The following is a 25,011-nucleotide window of genomic DNA, read 5'->3' as shown; positions in this document are numbered from 1 at the left end:
CCAATCACGCACAAATTCAGGTGACCTCAGAAAGCAATGGACTGAAGTTGCAACATCTTTTTTATGGTGGATAGCTCAAACTGGTGAGATGTTTGCTCAACTAATTAATAAAAATGAAGTTTTGATACATCCCTTAGTAAAGTTTTATTTGACCATCAGCCACCTGCTTGATACACACAACATCCCCCTTTACCTCTATTGAACCAACATTTGTTGTACTTTATAAAAATAAACATTTTGTTCTATCTGTAGACTGGTCAGCTGAAGACAAAAAAAACCCAACATTTTCATCTGATAATACTAACCCTCCTAGGGAAGCCAACAGACTAACACAACTGTCTTCTTATTTTCTATTTCTTAGCAAGTAGTGCTGGAGTATGGATTTTCTTGCATAAGGAAGGGTTTTAATTGCTCTCTGCTTATTTTTCATAGAGTTGATACCTATGAGAGGAGTAAGAACCTATGACAAAAGTATCAAGAAAAGGTTGTGACTATTACATTGACAGAATATATAGGATTTTATCTCATGATGTTCATCAATTGATTGTTTAAAGTCCCTAAATTTTAACATTTCAAAGTGGTTCCACATTTTTTTTTGTCCCCACTGTAGGAATGTCATTTTGTGTTAATTCTCACATTTCATTAGGTTCAGAATTTGACACTGACGTACCACAGTTAGCCATCTTGCTTATAGACAACAGAAAAAGACAACAGAAGTATTTACACTATAGAAGTAGCAGCAGACCAAAAATATAGGCTCACAATGGGAAACTCCGCAGTATTGGTCCACATTCAGTCTGAACTGCAGTCTGTTAGTCCAGATGGAGCTCAAACTCCCGTGTTATGATGGACCAGACTCAAGATATCTTCTGCAAACTGTACTATTAACCTGATCTGTGCAGATCAGAAAGGAAGCTTGGACTGCAGATGTGACTGGGCTTTACCCTTAGCAAACCACAGCTGAAACCAAGCCTATGACTAGTGTGTGGTTGACAAGCTGAGGTAGGGTCATGCAAGTCGCCTTAGCTGGCAGTAGAAGAAGCCGTGAGCTGGTAAAAATTTCAAACACAACTGAGAAATTTGTCCTCTCTCAAGCAGACATTTTATGAGCTTCATTATAATGTTTTCTACTTCATTGGTTCCATTTTTAGTTTGATTTGGTCCTCCCTAGTCCTTACATTACTCAAATGCCTTCTCTCTGAAATCCATTACAGTGAACATAATCAGTTCAAAAACAGTCTTCATCTGCAAGGAACACAACTGTAAACATTCTCTTAGTCTTTAAAACTGGGAACTCAAAAATACTTGCAGATGTTACATAGAGCACAGAAGGAAAAGACTGCTAAAGTTAACTCACATATCTCTTATCTAAGCAGCCTGCAGTGTTGAGCAAGTCACACACATTTTAGTGTATACTGACACACGTATCAGTCCTTTTGAAATGCGTGGCAAAAAACCCAGTAATTTTACTATGAGTAGGTCTCAGTTCAGAGTTGGCAAGCTTGGAGAAAAAAAATAAAGCAGAAGTATTTCTAAGTTTCCAAGTTAGAACAAAAAGCACCTTAGAGACTCTATATCAAAAGTGAAAACTGAAGCCAGCAGTTAACTCCGGCTTCATGTGTACTTCTAACCTTTACGCCAGTATACCGACCAGTTTCTTCAAATACAATAGAAACTCTGCCACTTTGAAGATAAGCCCTCACAGTTTGCTTAAAACAATAATTCTGTACTTTCTTTCCTGTTTCTAGATTTATTTTAAGCATTAGTATAAAATGTCAGAGTCTGATAGCAGCCAGATCAGTTTGTATAAAAATCGACTGCCTGTTTGTAGTATATTACAGGCTATATTTGACACAGGAAAGCACTTAATCATGAATGCTATCAGCATACCACACCCATCTTTGTAAGTGCCTTATAAGCTAGATTTATCACTGAACTTGAACTGGATAGAGACAAGCAATGATGCATAGTGTGAAGCCCTTCTGAGGAGGTAGGGTTAAAAGTGTTTTATCCACAACAGACTTGTTCAGAAGGCATGTTCATGTCTGTCAGCTGCACAGAAGCAGTAGGCCCAGCACTCTTCCTTTGTGCTGATGGCCTTCTTCCATTACAGTCATCAGGTCTTGGTGCAGATAAGAGCAAAAAAAAAGAATCTGACTCAAAAAGATGGTCACACAGATTATGTCCTTTAAATATCTTCTACTTTCATCTTGTTTTATCCACACAGTAGAACTGACAGCCCTTTGGTACCACATAATCCTTGCTATGTGTCATATATATTTTCATTTCAAATATCTGAATTGTTAGGCTTATTCTATCTTTGGAGTTCTAGTATACTACTAGGTTTTATTAATGTATTAGTTAAACCTAAACTCGATCATTTTTCCATGTAGAGGAAAATAAAGCTTTTTTTACACTGAGTATCCTCCAAACCTAAACAATACTTCTTGAAATAGTGCTAAACTCAGGAACATTTTGAAAGTAAAATTTTCTGTTCCTAGTGAGTCATTTCTCTTTTCAAAAATGCCTCTTATTAAGCAATTTATTAAGCAAATATTTTCTTGAACAAGAAAACTACTGAACATCACACTGGCTTCTATTTTAGCAGTTCAAAAGTTGTACTAACAGCAAAACACAAATATTCCTTAAGCAGAACAGTGCTTTCTTTTCACATAGTCATAGAATCACAGAGGTTAGAAGGGTCTTGAAGAGATCACCGAGTCCAACCCCCCTGCTAAAGCAGGCACCCTCCAGCAGGTCACACAGGTAAGTATCCAGACAGGTCTTGAGTGTCTCCATCAGAGGAGATTATAAAACCTCTCTGGGCAGCCTGTTCCAGTGCTCCGTCACCTTTACCGTAAAGAAGTTCTTCCATATGTTTGTATGGAGCTTCCTATGTTCAAGTTTTAGGCCATTGTTCCTTGTCCTGTTGCCACCGAGAAAAGCTTGGCCTTTTTGGTGAGAAAACACTCCAGAGTTTCCAATGGTCAGTTTTATGCCTCATCTGAAAGATGTGTCTATTGGAGGACTGTGCCCATACCCAGTGGTGACAGACTTCTCTGCTGTGACTCAGAGGGCAGCATGCCGCCCGCTGTGCTGTCATCAGTGCTTCCTGGAGAACCCGTAACACAGGCGGGGTCCTCAGGTGGCCCGACCTTGACAGCTTGGAGTGAGGTAATACAGCTGCAAACTAAATAAAGAGAGAAAACAGTGAATCTAATTCAAAGGGATATAGCTGGGAGGCATAATTTGAATTTCACTAAGTTGAGGTTATTCTGATTTAAGACATGACTCTTACCTGCCACACAAAAGAGACACATATACATTCACAAATTTCTTTGTTGATGTTATTATACAATTTTTATTAAATCTGTGAATTCTTCTGAAAATACTTATTGAACTGCACAATGCTGCATCTGGAAGAAGCAAGGGGTTTAGTACTCAGCACCAAAAGGCAGCATGACACTAAGAAGTGTGTCCTAGGAAATATTTTCCTTACTTTGTCATTCTAACCCTAACTTTTTTACTCACAGAAGTGATTCGTGATCATACAACCAATTAACATCTTAAAAAATACAAATACGTTGTTGGCTGAATCTGGTAGCAAAGACCGTAGGCTACCAACTCATTCACTAGGGGTAGTCATCTACACTTACTAGATCTAAGTTCAAAACAAGGCATAGGAAAAAAATAATCCATTAATAAAACACTGTTGATATTCCGGATCTTACATCAGATGTTAAATAAAATAAACAAATAAAACAAGGTAAAGTGTATGTACAGAGCTATCAAGGTCCTCACTCAACTCACTCCAGGTCAATATCACTAACAGCTTTGGGAAAAGCAGGTCTAGGACCCTGAAAAGTCTTAGGGCCAATAGATTGAAAGCTCAAGTAATAAAGTGTAAAGATTTTGAAAGTCTTTGAGTTCAGTGACAGGTCTTATCATTTGAATGATCTTTGAGTTTCCTCAAAGCATTTTTTAGATAATGATTTGGTTATAATCCACAACACCCAGAGATCTACAAAACAGAAAAACGCAGACAGAGAACTAACAGGAAATAAAGGCAGTACTTATGATGTGTGAAAGCTTACGTTTTCTATTCAACACCAAGTTAATGGCAACAAAATTAAATTACTAAGATCTATTCATTTTATACAAAAAGCATGTGAAAGAAGAATCAATCAATCCCAACTCATGAAATTGCTGGACCAGCTCAGCTGCTACTTACCCTTGAATTCCTAACCCCACCATCCTTGATGCAAGCTGCATTTCAAGGTTTTCTAGACAGATTTATGCTTAAGAGTACATAGTGACCCGCAGTTAATGACACAGAAACAAACAAACAGAAAAGATTGTATCTAATAATCACTCTGAAAGTTACAGAGATTGATTAGCCTACTTCATGGTTTCTTCTTTTTCTTTAAAGTGAGCTTGCATCATCTTTTTTATCTAATCTCTTTTTGCTGTGGAAAGTCAGCCTCCAAAATGCCTCTGCTTTCATTACAGAGAAACTGAGAGTCAGATGGAAAGGGACTTGACAATGTGGATACATCTTCCGATCAGGGACCTGAAATGAAGGCCTAAGCAGTTCTTTACCTTCTACCATCTTGCTATGCAACACTTCAAAGAGAAAAGGCTTCACCCATCCCCTAAGAACTTACTGTAAAATTCAAGGGATAAAGCAATAGTGATGGCCCTAAAAAAGAAACTGTCAAGAGCTGTTGAAAGTCTGGCACATGCACCACATCAGGCTCCAAAATCACATATGATCTAAATTCACTTAATTACTTCCACAGCTATGCTTTGTACATGTCTGTTGCTGCAGATTCTGGAGCCTTCCCCAGTATTAGTCCACCACTATCAACTACCCCAGGTTGTGCCAAGGAGCTTGTCCTGCACATGAGGGTATTCAGCACACACAGAGAATTGCTAGCTTGTTCTGCTCTGGCACACACATATCTATCCAGGTAATCTTTTAAATCCCTCCAAGTATCTGCAGCAGCTCAATGAACAGCAGGTGAAGCAAATAACCAGTCATTCAGTGGCACTCATCAAGCCATAGGGAATGGAGACACCCATTGACATCTTCACAAAGAGCCCATGAGAAGGGCTGGATACCTTCATGTGTGTGCTCCAGCTCAGATCCATCTGGGCTTAGGCACAATTGTTATGGGGAGGGAACACTGCTCCATTTGGCTAATGGTTTCTCCAGTCTCTCTGATTTTCTAGCTAATGTAGCTCCGGGTCTGCAGCATTTATGCTAGCAGGAGCACTGAGTGGTTAGAGCTTCATGCTTCAATTTCTCTAGTCAGGACATGCAGCTGGAGACTCATAGAATCACAGAATAGAATCATAGAATGTCCTGAGTTGGAAGAGATCTGCAAGGATCATTGATTCCAACTCCTTGCTCCACAAAGGACCATGAAAATTTCAAACCATGTGTCTGATAGCATTATGCCTTTGTCCAAAGGACTCGAGAGATGGTGTTGAAGTCCCACAAAGCAGGAACATGTCTCACAGCACTGACAAGCATGGTGGAGGCAAGCTTAGTGCAGATCTGTTACTTACTGTATATGTTGTAGAGTCTCTGTGGCCTCCGTAAGAGCAAACCAGCATTGCTGGGGCAGTATGAGCAGCAGACAGGAAAATACCAAGTACTCATGACTATGAAGCAGATCCCTATCAAACTACGCAAAGAGCATATCTGTTGGCCAATGCCAAAATTTAAAAGAAAAATTCCTTACAGATCCAGAATAGGGTAACTAGCTGGTGTCATTGTATAGAACCCCAGCACATTAGTTTCATAGCCAAGAGTTTATTATTCAACTATCAGCATGGTGCTAGTAATGGTAGAGATTGCTGAGTGAAGTGCAGTACCTTCTGGGGAATTATGAAGCTGCCACTTTTGCAAAATCCTTTCCATTCAACTGCTCAGCTTTCACTCCTTTATTATCATTATTTCAGTGTAGCCACAGAGTCCAAATTCTTAATATTAAAGAAACAAACAAAAGAAATGCAAACAGAAAGAGAGGGGGGAAAAAAAGATCTGGAGGAAAACCAGATCTTTCTGCACTACAACACAGTCAAAACAAAACACATCCACGTTCCCCCCACTTTGTAGGTCACTTTTATGTAGAGCTGTGTCCAGCAGCTGGAAGCTGTCTCTCTGTTCACACTGTGCATGGGGATGTGCCAGAGATTCCCTCTTACTCCCCTGGGTGGGATGTAAAGAATTCCTCCACACATAGCTGGCATTCCTACTGAACTGAGTCACTTCATAGCCCAGACAATAATGCCAAAGTCTTATCCAAACATTTGGAGATAGATATCCACTGTGATTTTTTTCTAATGATATAATAACGAGAATGCCCATTGGATATGAAGCTTTCTGGCCAAAATCTGTGTTAAAAAACACATAGCCTATGCTCACCACCTGCAGTTAAGAGACATACTTGGCCATCCCACTTTCTCAAGATTTATTATTCAAGCCTGAAGAAAAGGGGCCAAAATTACAGCACATATGTTACAACAAATGAGCTCCAGAAGATGCAGACATCATGTGTTCCTTCCTCCCGGTGGCAACCAGAATAAGCACCAAACTGCTCTGTTGGTTTTTGTTCCTAACAGTAAACCCTCACAGCCCTTTACCAGTAGCTTTGGCAGAACATCTCATCTTTGCTATGTTTGTGCTGCAGTGGCAGGGCACAAACAGATGTATTTATTTTCTTACCAAGGCCATTAGTTGGAAATACAAATATTAGTCAAAACTGAACTTGGGTCACAAGATGCTGGAGCTGTACTTCTACTTGGAAGACATTACTAGATAGATGAAAACAAATATCATGTGATCACTGTAGGGTGAGACCCTGATGGAACCCAGCATGAGGAAGAAGAGGAATGGAAAAAGAGGTGGCTCTGACCTCATGCTTTGACTCTTTTTATTAAAGAACTAACTAACTAAATAAACAAATATAAATAAATAAAAATGTTGGTGTGCAGATGTTTGTATGTGTGGTTCTGGAGCAAACTGCCAAATTAGGGTTTGCATTTTGCACTGCTTTCCCTTTGTCTTTCTGGGTTGAGGCTGCTGGTGTTGATGACTGTCCCTTGGGGTTACAGATCTGTGCCAGAGCCCTGCGTACATGTAGGGTATTAGCCCTATTATGCAGTATGAAGTCATCAGCTCTAAATTTTACTTTATTACACAATAAAGACCTCAGCAAGCTTCTCCCTGTACTTCTTGCCCACTCCAAGATTCTTCCTTTCTATACAGAACTCCCTACAGAAAATAAGTTCTGAAGATGTATTGAATGTGTAGCAGCTTTTCAGTACCGGGGTTTTGGATATTTCATTCAGCAATTTATAGTGTAATCTGTCCCAGAATCTGACAAAGGAAATTTGGAATTATCCAATATGGCTTCCTATCTATGCTGAGAAAGGCTATCTTGCCATTCAAGAGTAGCTCTAAGTAAAATGATAGTATTAATTTTCCCACAATGTAATATTTTTACATCAGTTTACTGGTGCTGTAGCCCATGAGTGAGAGGGGCAGCTTCTCTACAGAGCAATGAATATCCTGATGATTAGGTCAAACCCATGAATTACTCCTTAAATTCCTGGTCTCAAGTCTCAGGGCTGCTTCACTGTTTCTCAGTCTCTCTGGTTTTATATACACTAAACAAATAAACAAGCAGAAAAACTGCCCCATTACCAAAAGGTCTACCTACATATAGAGTACCTATGGGACCAGCTTTGGAGGTTGTTTTAATGTAAAAATATACATTTATGAGTACACACTTAGGATATCAGAATGTGCTAAGGGGATATTTGTGCATAATATGCACTAACTTTCACGGAACACCATTTGTGTTCAGCATGTTCCTAAGCTTTTAGCTTAGGCTTTTAGCCAAACGCAAACACAAGAATAATGAAGTCACTTACTGGAACTAGACTACTGATTCACTTTGGGGCAGTTTTACCACTCAGCCCAATGCTCAGGCAACAAATGAGTCCTTTTCCTGATCTGGCAGCTGAGGAGGTGCCAGCTGTGGCCAGAGGCAGCCAGATCTGCAGGGCGAGGTGGGATGGGGAGCAGCAGGCTGCAGGGGTAGGCAAGGAACTTACTGCTAAAGGACGGACCAGTTATTCATCTATCTGTCCAAACGCACATTAAAACACAGGGTATCAATTACAGAGCACAAACACACCAAAGTTCAGCCAATTATTTAAGTGATGTTTCCTTGGTTAATACAAAACAATATTTCAGATATGTTCTTCGAACACTCTAAACACATTCTTACTATGAAAGACGCCTCTACACGCAGCGAGGATTACCCTTCCTTTGTACAGCAGCGCCTCATTTGTTTGTTTTGATTTTTTTTTCTTTTATTTTTAGAAAAACAAAAGCAAAAGCCAGAGTGCGGTCCTGTCAGAAATATAGGAAGTGGTGATACACAACATAATAAATCTGTGCCCTTCACAGAAGCTTTAAGCAGCACACAGCTGCAGCTCTGTGGCTGCTGGTGAGCAGGGGACATCTTGTTCCATTAGCGAGAAATCCAAGAGCCATTATAAAAAACTTCTTTATCGTCACACTTCACAATATACAATACTAGAAAACATTTCTCTGCTTTCTGCTGTTTTCTTCCTTCTTCTAACGAAGTTTCCGATAACATTAAACCAGGCACATATTTGATGCAATAACCAAACCTCCATTAAGGAAGAATGAGGCACTGCTTGTGATATGAATCCAAAACTAGGCAGCTGAGATGCTCAAAATGATCCTCTTTGCCCACTCTAATTACACTATATGGAGAGCAACTGTCCATCAACACACAATAAAAAATGCCAGCCTCATTTTTTTTTTTCTCAAATGCTGAAGAAATACATAATCAGTTAAACAAGTTACTCTAGGGACCCCATTCCACATGGAGAAGTGATTCATGCCTATAGCCCTCTTCTGCTTCCTGCAGTTTCTCCTCTCTGCCTCTATATGTTCACATTAGATTTTGATGCACCAGCCAGTAGCCTTGTGACTAAAAATCATCTAGTCTTCCTATCTACATGAAGCCCTATTTTTGTGCGTTAAAATTGTTCTTTCTAATAAACATATTGTAAAATCATGTCCCATGGTTTTGTTTATTTGTTTATTTGATTGGTTGTTTGAAGCATTATCTTTCATTCCTATCTGAAAACAGAATACACCCTTGCTGTAAAAATCTCACAGACAAACGTTAAAGAGAGGCTGGCTTAGAAATGGTGTTTTCATTGTAGACTTTGCAAGCTCAAAAACTGTTAGTGAATTGTGCCTGAGCTGAGAGCAGGTCAGGTAAGGTTCCAGGTGCTTCACCCACAGCATGGTCATTCTGATGGATATACAGAGCTATGCCTCAGCAAGAGGCTTGGAGGCACCCTGGATTTCTTTGATCAGTCTCTGATGCATTCATTGAGTGCTGACAGGAGCTGTAATGCTGCGTGTTGCTCCAGGCACTTTGCACTTCACCAGGACATGGCTGAGGTCTCATCTCCTGAAGAATCTCCTTTAACAGGGCCAGGTGGTGTTTCTTGGAAGTGAGCAAACCCTACATGCATTCTCCTCAGCGAAAAGAAAGGGAAAACCTTTACAGCTGTGGTGATATACTTCAAACCTCAGACCTTTCTGCAGGCTATCATCACAGCCATTATGGGACTCAGTGCCCTACAGACACCAGGTTGATCTGTAGACTAACCACAGGAGCATCTCTGTTGCACCCCAGTGTAAAAATCTTCTTAGGACCTCCTCCTTTGATGGTAATGAAGATCTGGCCACTACATACAGCACAGAAGAGAAAAATAGGTAAATACTGCTTTGAAATGAAAATGTAGTTCTCATGTTCGCTGAAATATTTCTCCAGTCCCCAGCATCCCTTTTCTAGAGGTGAATTTTTCATGGAGCTCCTTTACATTAGAGATATTTTAGAGATAGATTTACCTGCACTTTGCTTTGTAACTCTGATATGCTTGCTTCTCCCCCTTTCTTGTGCATATGTGTGTGCTTTTGTTACTTGTATTGTATAAGGTGTCTTGGGATATTCGTATCCTGTGCATTGTGTGGCATTGTGTTGAATAGGAGGTACAGAAATTAAAAGCAGGTCTCCTCCTACCCACATATGCCTTTTCTTTGCAGGTTTTCCTGGAAGTTTTGTGTGGGGAGGGAAGGGAAGAGGTAAAATATGACTTGGCTGAGACTGCCGGATGCTGAATCAGCTGCGATTGCCTCACGTTTTCCTTTCTTTTAAAATAAGGGGTGCAGTTTTTGAAAATGTCCATTTGATTTCTCTGTAGGCCCTACCCAGTCCATCACCTCTCAGCAAGGCACCTCTTTAAAATGGTGCACACGCTTCTCAGTCACATGGGCACCTTCTAAAAGCACCTTTAGAATCCCTTGCTCCTAGGCCTGGAGGGTATGTGTTCCGGTCTTTCAGTAACTTGGTACAGCTGCTGCAGGCTGGTACAGTGCTGGTATTCCTCTCCTAAATATTCTCTGCAATAAAAAGAGGAGGAGGTAGTCACGGTCATTAGCTCAATAAGAAGTTCACAGTCCTCTAAGTTCCACAAAAACACACAACCTCTTAAAGTGTAACTGTGCCATGCTGCTCTGCTGTGGTTATGAGAGTTGATGTCACCAGTCATGACTCCCTGCTCCTCATGGTTGCACACAGCTGGCTCTGACAAGCTGGCAATAACTGCATGATTATGCCAACGTCACTGCATGGAGGTGTACTGCGGGAATAGCAAACAGAGAGTGCAACATCACAATCCTATGAAACCCTAAAGAGAGTATTTTTGCAAGAAAGAGGAGAGAAGAGGAGAGGAGAGGAGAGGAGAGGAGAGGAGAGGAAGTAGGAGTGAGTTGAGAGCGAGAGGAGAGGAGAGGAAGGAGGAGAGGAGAGAGGAGGAAGTGGAGAGGGAGAGGAGAGGTATGAGGAGAGGAGAGGAGAGGAGAGGAGAGGAGAGGAGAGGAGGAAAAAGAACAGTTTAATTTCTTTTCAGGGCTGATAAAAAAGGGAGTTGTATTTGTATGAGTGGAACAGCTTACATTTGGATCAAATATTTTGTGCAAATTCCAACATCTAATAAAGATATTCCTGCTTTTGATCATTAGGAGCTAATAGCAGCTCTCTGGAGATATAGCATGTGTTTTAACAGTGGTTAGTGAGTATTTTGATTCCACAACACCCCTATCTTTAAAAATGAGGGCCCTTTAAGTCAATGGAGATGCAACCCTGTTGCACTCAGCCCCATGGTTCTCAGCTGTTCCAAGCTCTCTTCCCTGCAGTGAACCACCCTGCTCAGCCCTGTTGAGGTGATCCCCTGCTGAAACATAGGCAGAAGAGCAAAGGAAATGACTTGCCAATGAGGGCTGTGCACCATGAAGTTGTGTGAGGAACTGCTATCTGCCAGGCAAAGTGAAGACAGTAATTGCTAGTTGACATCTTCCTTCCTTCTACTTTGCACAGATGTGAACACATCCACTTCATACAGCCAGCATTTGAAGCTGCAATAGCTGGTTTTATATGCTCTCCTAAAGGTTATTAATTCTTCCTACACCATTCCCAGTAAGCTAGAGTACCTTATAATATAACTTCCTCATTAACATCAAGAGCTGTGATTATGTGGTCGTGTTACCAAGGGCTTCAAAGCCACCAAGCCTAAATATAATCTTACAGTACCTTGTTACAATACAAAGCACATCCTCTAATACATTTTTTTGTTGTTGTTTGCATAAAATGCAGCACAATAATGGTTCGCGTGACCTCTGCCCCCCATACGGTTCATTGGGACATTGTTTAGGAGCACACGGTCTGCGTTTCACAGGGCACAGGTGCTCGGGTGCATACAGGCCCTGGGCCCAGCCCTGCAGCCCGGCGCACCGCCGCTCCCCCGGCAGCTGCACTCAGGGGACCGCTTTTGTGGCCCACCAGGAATTTCCTGTGATAGAATATCAGAAGCCTACTGGTGACTGCTAGGAGGTGACTTCACAGGGCAAAAGTTCTCCCTCCACAATAAACATTCTCCGTGTTGCCGTGTGGATTTCCTACGCTGGGCTGACAGAGGTGATGGACTTGTCATCTTGGCAGAGAACAGATCAGGGAAGGCATCGCGGTGGCTGCTTGTAAGGCTTTGTCACCGGAGGGGTGAAGCTGACCCTTCACTGCCATTTTAAGAACACATCCCAAGAAGAGGAAGAATTTGAAGTATTTATACTAATCTAAAAAAGAATGGACTGTAAAAAAATACACTAATCCACAGTCAAAAGTAAAGCATATACTCAGCATTACAAAACCTGGCGATACAGTATGGACACTAGTAAATGTATTATATCTACATACAGTATAGACAGAATATCTGTATAGTCTTGAAATTATAGAATCAAAGAATCATAAGGTTGGAAAAGACTTCCAGGATAGACCAGTCCAACCATCAACCCATCCCCACCATGCCTGCTAACCATGTCCCTCAGTGCCACACCTACATGTTTCTTGAACACTCACAGTAATGGTGACTCCACATAGTACAGACTGCCAAAGAACTAACCCAGCAATTAGGAATCTCTCCATACATGGTTTTCTATGTGAAAAACACATAGGGTTCTTCAGCTACTGGTGGTAATCCTGGGACTGTCACAGTTCACTTGGCCAAAACTAGGCAGGGGACTGTTTGAGGGCACCTGATTTGTTTGGCCAGCTGAAGTAACGTGCAGCTCAGGCAGCCTGCAGCGAGGTTTGCCGACTGAAATAGCTTTGGGGAAACAATACATTAATTTCCTGTGGAAAATACATCTATTAAAATTGGACAGTAGCCTTGGTTGAGTCCCAGCACAGTAAAACAGCACTCTGTAGAGCCTGAAAGTAAACAAAGCTCCATGCTGGTTTCGAAGTCATGAAATGATGAAAAGCACTCATAATCCTCAGGATCGGGGCCATGGCAGGGTCCTCCTTGGTACAGTCTATGAGGAAGAAGGTGTCCTTTAGCTGTCTCACCTCAGCATACCTCAGCATTCATACATACCTTCACCACAGACTTTGCTGATCACAGAGAAAAGTTTGACGCAAAGCAGTGTGTGTTTATTTTGCTGTTGACATCTCATATCAGATAATGGTCACGACCACAGATAGGTCTTAATTACAACTTACCTGGAAGACAAGGAGGTAAAAAGGTGGTGAGAAACCTGTAGGAAACTTAGCAGCACTGGTGATGTTTAATGCCACCCAATTGTTTGCTGTTCCTGACACTTCTCCTATAACCACCACCATTTGCACCATCACACCAAGCACTGCCTGTTCTCATCAGAGCAATCTGTGCCCATTTGTGTGGGTGTGAGGATGGAGTCAGCACCTCAGCTCAGGTGAGCGCAGCTGTACCTGGAACAAATCCCCACTCTTCAGAGTTGCTTCTCTTTTATATTCTTAAATAAGCTTTTCCCCCAGCCACGTACAACCTTCCAAATAGCTTGCTTTTTATGAGAACACTTAACAATCCCTCCCAAGAGCTCAATTCCAAGAAATAGCATCCACCTTATGCCACAGCCTGTTCTTGATGGATTGAGAAGGGACCACATTGTTCGGCTTCAACATTCTAACCAAACTCTTAGTGGCAAATAGATGTTCATGCTGAAGGAAGACTAAATCCATCTGTTCAATGTTTTTCTTTCCTTTGTGATCAAGCTGATATTTTTAGTCTCAGTGACTGAACTTCAAATCAGTCACTATGTACCCAGGAGGAAGGAACCAGTTTGGTTAGCTTTTTTCTATTTCACAGCAAGCAGAACACTGTATTCCACTTCTGTGGACCGTGACATCCCATGGCATATTAAAAGCCTTATTCAAACTGCAAGACAGCCATATTTTACACTCAGTAGGAGACTGTAGGAAGAAGTATGAGGCCAGGGTTATTCTGACTCCAGACAGCTTGTCAGCCTGAGTACTAGGAACAAAGCTCAGGACATTCTCTGCCTGTTCATATGATCCTGAAACAAATAAGTGGAAGATTGTCTCAGCAGGAATTTTCTTTATATCATCAGAGACTGCATATACGCAGGTTTTATTTCAGAATGGCTAAACCTGCACTTGTGCTTTTGTTCTATGTCTCCATCCATTGTGCAATATCACAAAATCTGTGAAGAAGCTGAGTGCAGCTCTGAAGGGTTTTATTTTCTTGATTAGAGCAATTAAACACTAAGTTTTCCACCAGATTCACAGGCCATGTTCACTGATATCTGGGAAGTCTTCTTTGAACAACATTGCAAGTAGTTATACCTCAAATCTGTACCAAATTCATTCAGTAGCAGAAGGGCCTGAGAATTCCTTCACTAGCCTGCTCAAATTTTATTCCAATTGATCTCTTCAAAGAGATGATGACTTCACTGATTGATAGAAACTGCAAGAATCTCTTCCAAATGCCTTCTGAAACAATACGATGTATTTATTGAACTCAAACACATAGATTTCCTGCATCATTCATCATGTAAAGGCAGAGTACATTATATATCCTGTGTCTATCCAGACCACTGTGCTGGAGAATGCACAGGACTTGTGCATTTTCACATGACAAGAAACCTTCCTCTTCTTTTCTTCCACATCTTTTATTCCACAGTCACTTGAGATGAATAGAAGTTGAAAAGTCTCTGCAACTCTCTCCTTACTTTACGCACATAAGGCTGGACTAAAGCTGGGCAGAAACTGATCTGAGTATTCCCAGATGATATTGCTCATGAATGTGTTGTATCAACTACAGCTATCAACCATAAGAAATAAAATTATCCAACACTTGAGTTTCACACTTAAGATGCACACAGTCCAAATTGCCTCCTAGGCAATTCGCTTCACCTTGTTCCAGAATGCTATGATACAGCTTCTTATCTGATGAAGCTCATTGCAATCTGCAGGGCACAAGCTGACAGACTTTGCAGTGATGTTTGCATTTGAACGTGGAAAGTACTTTAAGGAGTCTGTTTTTCATGCCACGCAGTAGAAGAAACTCATAGATACCTTTCATTGTACTGAGGAGAGGAGGGAAGACAACGGTGGCTGCTGTCAGATCTGTGCTGCATCATTTCCTCAGGGCTGTAGCTGGAGGAGCTGAGGACAGCTAGTGCCAAAGCTCTTGCTATACTCTACAGAAGAAACTGGAAAACATGAAGCTGACATTATATTTCGTCTCTAAAAAGTTATCAGATTGTAGTGGTGTTATGGGAAGGCAGTTGAGTGTAGGGAAACACTGGCTTTCCAAAACCCAGAAGACAAAATTTTGTCTTCAACAGAGCTAAGAACAAAACAATCCCTAACAGATATACAAGGGCTGCTCGGAAAGTAATGCGTCCTATTTTATTACGTGAGCCCATGATGTCTGAGGTGAATGTTTGTGGTATGGCAGTAGAGGCTAAACCTTCCCATCAGTATTCCATTATGTTCTATTGCTGTGTGACAGATGGCAGTAAAGAGGCAGTCTGACAGAATGGTGTCTAACATGGAACTGTGTGTGAAGCAAAGGTGTGGAACTGAGCTTCCCTGTGCTGAAAAAAATTACACCCGGTGACATTCATTGGTGCTTGCTGAACATTTATGGAGACCAAACAGTGGATGTGAGCACAGTGAGGCAGTGGGTGGTGCATTTCAGCAGTGACAACAGTGATGTGAAAGACAAGCCACATTCCAGATGGCCATGCACAGCTGTCACATCATGAAATGAAGAGAGTCTCAATCAGCACATCTGTGTGAATCAGTTAATGGGGTGACTATGTTGAAAACAGTGTTTTTTTAGCTGAGAATTTGCACTGTCACTTAGTGCTATTGTGATCTTTGTTTTAGTTTCAGAGGTAACAAATAGGAAGCATTACTTTCAGAGCAACTTGTATACTTATTCTGAAATACTGCACTAAAAGGTTTCCCAGGCTTGAGGAAATCTCAAAATATGACTTCACGATCCATTCACTTCTTTCCCAGACGTGATGTGAAGAAGAAATAGATGACTCGCTGATGATAAAGGGAAGATAGATTGCTCTCTGTCCCAGCCTAACACTGTCAACTGCCACCAAGAAGGAAATACATCTATATTCCAGAAGTACAGCGACACTGAGGAGCATGGAATCAGCCACTTTGTGCTTGGGTCCACAGGGTGAAAAGCAGAATAGACACCTTTTCCCCTATCAGTATATACTTACAAGGCTTCTTGCCTCATTACAGTCATGGGGCACACCTCACAAAATTGGTTTCCCGTAGTACTTCTGTTAACAAACATGAAAACGCCGTTCATTTGTATTGCATCTGATTCCCCAAGGCTACTCGTTCCAGCGCTTGACTGCTTTCCTGCAGCACTAAATCTCTGCATACCTTTGGTTCCTTAATTTGTAAGCAGAGCCCTAAGGGTTGAATTGACACCCGCCGAACAGCAACCGTAGAGGCATCTCAGTGGGACTGTGTGTAGATCGGCGTAGAGTAATGTAATTCTAAATAGGTTAAGAAGTGGCCTGAACATCTCCTGCTTAATGTATACTTTGTATCACCATTTATTTATGGTAAGAGAAAGAAAAGGTAAATGTATAAGGAGCCCTGACGTATTGTCTGGTCAGGTCTTCTTTTCCTGACAAACTTATAAAGATCTCCAAGGCTTCATTATTTCATGGTAAGGAGAGCATTCATCTGTCCATTTCTGACTTAGAGATATCCTCAAAGATTGCGTTTTTTTAACACCAGGAAATGTGAAGGTAATAGAGCAGCAGCTTTCCCATTTACGAACCATTATCTTACAAAACCCTCCTTTCCGCCCCCGCCCCGAGTTGCTGCCTCATTAATCTCCATGCACGACTTGAAGCGTTAAAAGCTTTTTATGATCGATTTATTACCAAGAGACGTCCCGGGGCACTACCGAAGGCTGTGAGCAGCACCGAGCCCTTCGGGGAGCCCCCGGGGGCATCTCCCACTCCCCCGGCGCTGAGCGAGGCGGCGGCTACGGGCAGCTACGGGCCGGAGCGCGGCCCCACACCTCCCCCCAGCGGCCCGGCCACAGCCGCGCCTGTGGGAGCTTCGGAACGGGGAAAGAACTACGAGATGTACTCAACGAAAATGTTTAACTTGTGATGTAACGATTTGTGGATTTGATTTCGTTGTTTCCCTTTCCAGCTAGGCTGTTTGTGTGCATCCTTTACAGAGATGCAGTAGGAGGAGATACGTGGCAACTTGGCAGCCGTACCCTTGGGACTGCATCAGCTGGTGCCTGCAAGAGCATCCTAGCTTGTCTTCCCCAGGCATGCCAGCTTCCTCTCCTGTCTGTCTGCTTGGCTGGGGGAACGTCCTCTCTCTGACATCTACAGTATCACAGAATCACAGGGGCTGGAAGGGACTTCTGCAGATCATCTTTGTTTAACCTCCTGCTAAAGCAAGTTCCCTACAGCAGGTTGCACAGAGAAAATGTCCAGGTTAGTTTTGAATATCTCCATAGAAGGAGACTCTCTTCTCTATGAGGAGAGACTTAGGGAACTGGGTCTGTTTAGCCTTGAAAAAAGAAGGCTGAGAGGGAACTTGATCCAGGTTTATAAATACCTGAGGTGTGGGAGCCATAGTGGTGAGTCTGGTCTCTTTTCAGTAGTGCGTGGGGACAGGACTAGGGGTAATGGGATGAAAGTACAGCATAGGAAGTTCCGCACGAATGTGCACAAGAACTTCTTTACAGTGAGGGAGACGGAGCACTGGAACAGGCTGCCCAGGGAGGTGGTGGAGTCTCCTTCTCTATATTCAAGATAGAGATATTCAAGACCCGCCTGGACGCCTACCTGTGTGACGTGGTGTAGGGAGCCTGCTTTGGCAGGGGGGTTGGACTCAATGATCTCTAGAGGTCCCTTCCAACCCCTACAATTCTGTGATTCTGTGAGACTCAACAGCCTCCCTGGACAGCCTGTTCCAGTGCTCTGTTACCCTCCACTACTGAACTGACAGACTTTCAGGCAGAACAGTAAGATGAGGATTTCCATGCCAAACATACACAGGGACCTGTCTGCTGCTGCTTTAACCCAGGGGAAGGCCATTCCTTTGGCTCGCAACCCTGCAAGCAGCAGGTTTGTTTAACCCAGTGATCTGGGTACACCGAAGCTGCTCCCCTCTCAGGTTATAACAGCAGGGAGGATGATGTGGTACCATATACTGAGGTCATGGGTTCTCCATTCACTTCTGCATATGCATCTGCATCCCCACTGCTGGAGCTCCATGCTAGGTGGTACTTTAGGAATGTATGGATCTGGCTCTTCACTCAGTCCCCTGCTCTGTGGGTAGTACTGTGAGGGTACAGGGACCTGTACCTACCCATAGAGAAGCAACTGTAGGAGGTGCTCTCCTTTTCTCCCTATAATCACAAAACTTTATGAAAATTTTAATTTTCTCCTCAATGCTGCTTTGAACAAAGACAGGACTCCTTCCCTAGCAATCTGAAGTAATGAAAACAAGTGGCTCAGTATGGCCTATTAATGGAACTCCCATTACCATCAAAAAGCAGGAAAAAAAAGAAAAAGGAAAAAAGAAAGAAAGAAAGAAAGAAAGAAAGAAAGAAAGAAAGAAAGAAAGAAAGAAAGAAAGAAAGAAAGGGAGAAAGAAAGAGAAAAAAAGAAGAAAAGTTAGAAGATTCACCAAGTACTGCATTTCTCCTAAATACAAAGATTACATTCAAGGTCCTCAGGATAACCAATATTTAGATTTCAAAACTGGGAATTACTTATAACTAATCAAAGTTATACTTTACCTGTTCTATGAGTACTGGCTCAGAAGATGATTAGATCTTCAGTGTGAACTATATTATTATAAGCTGAGAGCTTATTTTCAAGAATTTTAAAAATAGTTATTCAAATTAATTATAGAATCACAGAATTACCAAGGTTGGAGAAGACCTACAAGATCATCCAGTCCACCCATCACCAATAGTTCTCACTAAGCCATGTCCTTCAACACAGACTCCAAAAGTTCCTTGAACACCCCCAGGCTTGGTGACTCCACCACCTCCCTGGGCAGCCCATTCCACTGCCTGACCACTCTTTCAGAGAAGCAGTATTTCCTAATGTCCAGCCTGAACCTCCCCTGGCAGCTTGAACCTCCCCAGCTTGAAGCCATTCCCCCCAGTCCTATCACCAGTTACATGAGAGAATAGGCTGACCCCCAGCTCACTACAACCGCCCATCAAGTAGAGAGCAATGAGGTCTCCCCTGAACCTCCTGTTCTCCAGACTTGAACATTCCCAGCTCCTTCAGCCGCTCCTCATAAGGCCTGTGCTTCAGACCCCTCACCAGCTTTGTTGCCCTTCTTTGAACATGCTTCAGGGCCTCAATGTCTTTCTTGCAGTGAGGAGCCCAAAACTGGACACAGTACTCAAGGCCTGGCTCCACCAGAGCTGAGTTCAGGGGGACAATCACTTCCCTGTTCCTGCTGCCAACACTGTTTCTGATACAAGCCAGGGTGTCACTGGCCTTCTTGGCCACCTGGGCATACTACTGGCTCATGTTCAGCTGAGCATCAATCAGTACCCCAGGTCCATTTCCTCTATGCAGTCTTCCAGCCACTATGATGCAATGACACAAACGGGTTACCTTTTAGCCCTCTTTCTTTGTGAGCACCTTTTGAAGAGAAACCAAGAGCAGCTGCATACAGCAGTGAAAACAAAAAGCAGGTTCTCATTCAGGCACACATTGCTGGGTGACAGCGCTGAGACATTTGGACAAATTGCCCTGACACAAAGAACACAAATATCAAACCTACGCTAACAAACACAACACTGTTCCTTTCTCTCTCTGAACAACCATAGGTGCCATTTGCACTGTTTGGAGGTAAGCATTTCTCAGTGACTTCATTCTGCTGCCTTTGGCAAAGGTTTTTGCCTGGGGAATTTGTTAACACATCCTATCAGAGGATGTGGATTTTAAAATGCAGAACCTTATATATATATATATATATTTTTTTTCCCTTGAGCTAATTAGAAACACACTACAGGTACAGAACCTGAGCTGCCTATAATGTTCTGAGTCCAAGGTGGGAGATTATCAGAAGGAAAAGAGACCTGCTTTTTCCTTTCAGCAACACAGGGCTTGTGCAAGTTCCTAGTCATTTCATTCAGGAAGAATCAAAGTTTCCTTTCAGCCAAAGAAAAACATTGAGATCTGATTCTGCATAGACAAATTCTGTGCTAGGAGCAATGGCTAATGATTTCAATGGGGAAAAAAACTATATACAGGAGGGCTGTGTTATCAGTCATCTCAATTTGCTTAGAGCAGCTGGAAGATGCAGCTCCAATGAGAGTGTGTGCAAAACCTGCAGCTCCAATGTTTGAACAAGACTTCAAGGCTCCTTAACTCGACCTTTAGAAGAACTATTCACTTCGGAGTCTAAATTTTCCAGATTAAGAGGTGACCAATGAGTGACCAAACCAGGACCGGGCGAATTCCCTTAGGAATAAATGCATCTGGTCACTAGGTGTCAGCATTGTCTGTACCAGGAGGACAGTAGACCTGCCTAGCCCTGTGTGTAGATGCAGCTCTGAGCACTACAGATCATCAGAGCAGTCATAATTTGGGCAAAGGATGCAGTTTGCATGGGACGGTTATGCACCAAATACAGCAGTGTTTTGTTGGATATTATAGGTGAGTGTTGAATGTTACTTTCACACTGGGAAGGCATGACTGAAGGTTGAGCGTAGGTACAGCAGAGGAGCTATACTTTCAAACAACGAATAAAAACCAGCACTGGTATAAGATATGAATCAGTAACTGTTCTGCAAGCCTTACAATATTTACTGTTTATCCTAAAGAACAAGTTCTTGGAACAATGCCACCACACGAAAATGCTGGCACCCGCTTCTTAGATTTGTTTTAGCCCTGTTGGATACAGGAACAATGCTTGGAAACAAGATTCCTGCAGGGCTGAAAGCACTAAGGACAACAAAGAAAACCTAAAACGTATTCTTTAAATGATTTCTTGAACATTTACGATCCACAACAGCACAGTCAGCAAAAAAAATATAGAGCAATTAAATATGTGGCAGAGTTTGAATGGTGCTTGCAGAACACTCAGAAGCTTTCTACTTTTAGAATCTCCTCAGATGGAGAATTTCATACTTTGTTTCTCACGTTCTCAAGCCTGTGAAAATTATACTTTACTTCAGTACAGAGTATGGTGCCAGAGCTGCCTGACAGTGCCCACAGTGATCTGGTAGCATTCCTGGTTCTGTACACGGCTTCTTAATATGCTGCAAGCTAAGCCAGCCAGCTTTGTTGAGAGCAACAGTTTGAAGTGGGAAAACATGCACTTTCACAAGGTGTAGCAAAAACTGTCATGACAGCTCTCTTCCCTCTGTTTTCTTCTTGGGTTCTCGTAATGGACAGATTATGTTTTCTACAGTTAGTAGACAACACATCTCTATGCTTTGGTTCCTTCAGATGCATACAAACAAATGGAGAATAACTGACATGGGCAGAAACGTGCTACATTTTCACATCCTTGTTACGGTAATTTATTTCTTAATAGTAAACACTTGGCTGGAGTTTTCCAACAACAACAAAAAGGCAACAAAAACCAACAGTAAAGACGCAATAAGCCCAAACATTCCTCAAGTCCTAGAAGTCAGGGCAGCAGCAATGTCACGTAAGCCAAGGCTAACATAAAACCAGTAGAATAATATTTTGGCTGGAGTGGTTTCAAGTCTAGTACATGGCCCATACCCAGGCTGCTTGCTGTGGTGATAAGTACTATTTACTTAGGGGAATTAAAAAGACTGCCTACGCACTGAAAAACAAATCTGTGTGTGTGGGGTGTCAGGGATGCAGGAATCATCGACATTAGGAGGAATGGCGAGTCAAAATCTGTATAAAGGAACAGTCCCATATAGGTCTTCTACATTATCATCATCAGAACTCATCCCCACAGTCACAGGGTAACCCTGAGAGACACACTGACTGCATATTTCAGAGAGCAGTGAGACAACACCTATGTTTAAGTATCTGTCACCTGCTCCCATGGTTGCATGCACCACTTGCTGAAGCACGTACTTCAGAAGGGCACCAACCTGCTCTCCCATTAGCTTCTGAGTTGCATGTTCAGGTGGCTCTCATTTCCATGCTTTGCATACAGAGGAAATGCATACTTTAGAGTTAGCACAAACAACACCAGCTGATTGCACCAAGGAGGTCAAGAAGATAAGCATGTTCTGAATGGCAGAACCAGTGCAGAGCTGGGAATGGGAAGCCATCCACCCGGAGAGAGTCACAGAGGCTGCTAGGAGGGGATGCCCCTGATCTCTGTACCTTAGAAAAGCTGCTGTCTCCAATAGCTGCAGGTTAACACATCATATAATTGCCAGAGCTTCATCTCTTGTGGCATTATGACCTCTGGCTTGCTTTTCATTGCACCAGCATGCTAATTCTCAAGGACTTCGCGCATCAAGCTTCAGAAGTTCCTAATGCTGATCTAGATGACATGTGGGTCCTTAAGATCATCCCATCTCATGCTTGCAAGTCACTGAAGACTGAAGACAGAAATTGGGATTCAGCTCCAGATACTTTATAGCACAAAAACTGCTGACAGGGATAGTGGAGCCTGGAGAGCACTTCAGCTGCTCAGGTGCCTACTCCAGGCTAAAGGCAGTGAGTGATCAGGCTTCACCGACTGACAATCAGATTCTGCGGACTATAAAGTTAGCTGGAACAGCTTTCCGCTTGTAAGCAATGAAAGGGAAATTATGTGTTCGATATACTGATGCAAACTTGCCTATGTTTATAGATTAGAGATCACAGTCAGGATGATCTCATCAAGAGATTGCTATGAATCTTACAGAGGTTGGGTTTCTAAAAGTGCAAGTACAGACTGGTTTGGGCACAATACACAGAGGCGTCTGTTGAGACGTGGATCTAGTGTGTAGTGTGTAATTCTGAACTAAGCACACAGAACTCCTTCCATGAGTGCTCCTTGACTCTGAATGAGCTCTGAATCCGTTGCTCAAAGAGCTCTCCACACTGGTCAGCGTGACTCTTGGAATCTATGAGGTTAACAAGTAAACAACTCTGCTGTTGACATTTTTAACAACAAAAGCAACACCAGTTCAGGAAACTCAAGCCACGAGAAACCCCCTCGTATAAACAGATGCAGGAATGATCAACACTTTTCCTGCTCCAGAGGCACATTAAACAACCAGATTTTCAAACTCGGAGTGGGCCAGACAGGATGACACTGTGAGAATGATTGAGCCCTGCAGTTCCCACAACTACAACGGGAGAAGTGAGAAGAGACCGCTGAAAGACACAGATGCAACAGAGGAGACAGAATAGATCTGAGGAGAGCTTGCTTCCACCAAGGAACCGACAGCTTGTCAGACAATGCCACACATTTCTGCTATACAAGACAACGATGGCCGCATGGGCTAAGATGAAGGAGCTCAACATTCACGGTTTCCCTCTGACAGATAAGGATTCTGCCACACCAAGACTTCCAAGTTTAATACTTTAAACAACAAATCGTGCAACTATTTCAGATTAATGTTCGGCAAATCTTACAGAATATCTGAGCGCTCAGCAGCACAAAACTAGCTCTGAAGCATCCTTTTAATTAAGTAGAGAAATAGAGCCCAATAAAACAGCAGTGGGAAGCTATCTTCATAATTGATCGGTATTATATGACTTCCTGGAACACTGACATCAATTATGCCCATATGTCAAAACAATGTTGGCACTCTGCCAGTGAAGATTCAGGCCAGGGCCTATAATTAATAACGTCTTTGTGTCTTTGGAAATCACTGAATGGTTTGGTCAACTTTTGACTGTTAAAACACTAATAATTTAGTAGGTTGTGTAATTAATGAATCAGAATGAGTCAGAAGAAAAGACATTCATTTTAACTAGCTTCACTTCAAGCCTGCAGCCACTTGCAGGTACAATAGGCACAGACCTAATAGTTATGGAGCTAGATAGTTGTTCAGAGCCCTTTTCCATTCCAATCTCACATACGCAATCCATGTTATCAAGGAACCATTCAAGCCTGAAGTTGATAAGAAATGAACACCACTTTTGGTATTATATATGGCACTAACATTCTTCTTCTCAACTAACTGGTAATACATTTCAGTTACAGCAGATTCGGTGCTTCTTGCAGTGCAATTAATTGTTGCATATGAAAAACAAAACCCTATCCAAACAGGATATCAAAACCAACAGTTTATCTTATGAACATGAAAACACGGCACAGATTCCTAGGCAGAGGTTGCCCTTAGATGCCAGGGCTAGTTTGTAGTCCTGCATCGAAGGGGCCAACCATTGAAGAAATGACAGCCCACTGGGAGGCTGTTTATTACAGATTCATTGGAAACCTTGTCAATAACATACATGTGCTTTTGATAATTCTGCATTCAGTTGCCAGGAGACTTGTGTTCCTGATGAGATAAAATGAACAGGAAATCCTCTATAGCTTTGTCACTTTTTTTTTTTCACTAGTAAATAAAATCAGAACAAGTGTTATAAAATGCCAGCTACTATAAACAGAAAAGAAAAAAAAAGATGAGCATTGCATATTTTAAATAAAGCAGCATGCAGCCCCCTTTGCCCTCTCCAATTATATGATGATAAAAGATCACCTTTATAAAGTAGAATGACCGGATTTTGTGGAACGTGGCTGTTTTGGCTCCAAGGTATTTGTAGCATTATAGTATCAGAGCCAGGATACAGCTGCCTTGTGACTAAGATGTCGTTCACTTGAATAAGTGCTATCCAATCACCCGACGTCACCAGACATCTGTTTCCTGTTTTCATTCTTTCTTTCACTGTTATCATTTTATCCAAGCTACCCTTTCACCTGAAAACCACTTAGAAACCTATAGCAAGCAGCGCGTACACACAAGTGTAGGTATCAAAGAAACTGACTGAGGAAAAAAATCACTGAAAGCAATTTGTTCATTTTAATACAAAGAGCAGGAGTAGAAACAAAGTTGCCTTCCCCTTCTCCTCCTCCCAGA

The sequence above is a fragment of the Coturnix japonica genome, chromosome 2 (genome assembly GCF_001577835.2).
Source record: "Coturnix japonica isolate 7356 chromosome 2, Coturnix japonica 2.1, whole genome shotgun sequence".
NCBI lineage: Eukaryota > Metazoa > Chordata > Aves > Galliformes > Phasianidae > Coturnix > Coturnix japonica.
The sequence above is the reverse complement of the archived record's forward strand: the minus strand, read 5'-3'. Positions refer to the sequence as shown.